The following is a 2,695-nucleotide window of genomic DNA, read 5'->3' on the forward strand; positions in this document are numbered from 1 at the left end:
TCCTTCCAGACAACCTTCCGAATGAAGCCGGGACTTTAAGGGAAGCCCGGGCCCCAGGGTGCCTGCTGGCAGCCTGAGGGAAGCTTGGGTTCCAGGTGCCAGAGGGAAGCCAGTGCCGGCAGGCAGCCGGGGGCAGGAAGGTCTACTCTTGCCCGAATTTCATGCCTGGGGCCTCTTGCACTCTAATAACTATGTATGGTGCCAGGTGAGTACTAGGGATAGCAGGAGAATCACTGTTTATAATATATGTTTGGCTAACCCACTATGCTGTACACCTGGAACTAATACAAAATAATATTGAATGTAAACTATAGTATAAAATAAAATAAGCAAAAGAAAAAAGCACAGAAAAGTAATGTGCTTTAGTCACCAAGCATGTGGTGGAACTTGGAATCAAATTTAGGTCCTCTGGCCCTAAAGTCAGGTGGGGAGGGGGGGGGACATATATAATACTTTCAACAATAAAGAATTATTTTTTTAAAAAGAAAGAAAAATAAAATAAATAATACACCCTCACAGACATACTCAGAATAATCATCTGTGTACCCCTGTGGCCCAGTCAAGTTGACACATAAAATTAACTAATACAAGTTTTTTTTTAAAACAGGATCTCCCCCAAGACCCAAAACAATGAATGGCAGCTCTTACAGTTGGAGCCTAGACTATAAAACTTACCTTTTGGGGGGAACAGTGATGTGATAAAGGGGCACTTTATCAGATTTGGGAGTTAAATTGATCTGGATTAAAATGCCCCATCTCAGACACTTTCTAGCTATTTGAACTTGGATAAGCAAATTAACTTCTTAATTTCCTTACCCACAAAGCACAATTTGTCACCGGTTGTCAGGGAAACATATTTGTGATGTGCTCGTCACATATATAAGCATTTGATACATCATATCTATTATCATTAATAATTCCCTCAGGATTTGCACAGCATTGCTCCAAAAAAATAATTATTTTGCACTTAGTACTTTAGTTAACAAAGAAAATTGTTTGTCGATGGAAGGTGAAGCAGGGTTGCTTGAATGTAGTGTTTTTAAGGCACGTTCAGTGTTCTTTTAAAATCACCAAAGTGTATCCATAATTTTAAATACAGTTTTGAAAATCCAACCAATCTATGATATTAATACTGTATACACCCCTTGTTCCTCTCTTACGTGCTTTGATTTTGAGAGACCCTGAGTCTACACTGGGTGTCTGGAGTATCAAACTTGGCAAGGCAAGGAGGACACAGGCACATCTTCACTGATGGACAACAAATTGTTCCCTCTTGTTTACAAAGTGTTCCCTATTAGGTTAAGCCAATTTGGAGACTGATAAAAACGTGGTGTTGGGACTACTTGCAGGGTGTTTTAATTTGGCTACATAGAACTTGATGTGCTTGTTTGGGGCATACATTCATTATGGCCCCAGTAAAAAGAACAAATGCTGACCAGAGGGCAGATAGAACATTGCTTATCACATTATCCTGGCACCCCCTTCCCTCTCGGCAGAGCTGGAACAAATGATCCTGGCTTAATTATAATGAGCATGGCTGTAACTCAACCCTAGAAATGCATCTTGGGGGTAATGGTCTCGGAAACGGGGTCGCAGTAGAGCCAGGCCTAAGCGAAGTTATGTAGCAATGTTTGTTGCCTGTTGGTAATCTTTATTTCCTCTTTTTATACCGTTTTCCTCTTTTCCAGATCAACTTCCATTATGTAAATCTTACTTTTCTGTGTTCTCTCTGTAAAATCAGGAAAATAAAAATTACTTCCCAAGCTGAGTAAGGATTAAATAAGGTACCATCTATGGTGAACCAGGGATTATTACAAACACTTAGCTGTTTCATAATTAGATCAATACCATTAACTTTTCCATTTCTCTCATAAGATTGTTAGCCTCTGAGGGCTCAGAGGTGCCTTGTGACTGGCACTGTGGCAGGCATTGAGGAGGATGGATGGATGGATGGATGGATGGATGGATGGATGGTAGACCATGGGAGAAGTGGAGAGGTGGATATTTTGAGACCCAGTATTTTGCTGAATGTACCATCCTTTACCCATTCTCTACTTGGATAGTCTTTGTGACCATAGATGAGAAGCACAATTCTCTTTCTTGATTGACCAATAAATGGACAGTTTATGTGAAGTCTTCATCCCTTCACTGTCGGAAAGAGAGTTTGCAAGACCCCACCCCCTTTTTTTGCCTACCATAAGCCAAAGTTAGAGCTCCAAATCAGGAAGTAGGCAGGAAAAAAATAATTTGAACCTAAAATTCACCTTTAAAAGGAAAGGCTAGTAGTGTATTTTTAGTTAATTATTATGCTTATAAATTCTGAGTCAGGAAAACCACTAAGGCTCTTGTTGTAATAGAGTCACACCTATTATTTCTGCTAAGTGCCATCCTAAATTAAAAGTCACCTCTATTATTTTTTAAGTGTAATTACTGCAGAGACCATAAAGAGCTAAAATGTGCCTGTGTGCACATGAAAACATCTACCGTATTTGCCGGCGTATAAGACGATTTTTTGGCCCTGAAAAATATGCCTCCAAGTGGGGGGTCGTCTTATACGCCAGGTACACTTCAGATAGACTGCCCATAGTGCTTGCCCCGTGCCATAGTGGCCTCCCGATGCCCGCCCACTTCATTCCACATACCGTTCAGGCGTCAGCAGCGCTGCTGGGTGTATGCTCGGCTGTTATGCGATTTT

The sequence above is a fragment of the Myotis davidii genome, unplaced genomic scaffold, assembly GCF_000327345.1.
Source record: "Myotis davidii unplaced genomic scaffold, ASM32734v1 scaffold115, whole genome shotgun sequence".
NCBI classification, from domain to species: Eukaryota; Metazoa; Chordata; class Mammalia; order Chiroptera; family Vespertilionidae; genus Myotis; species Myotis davidii.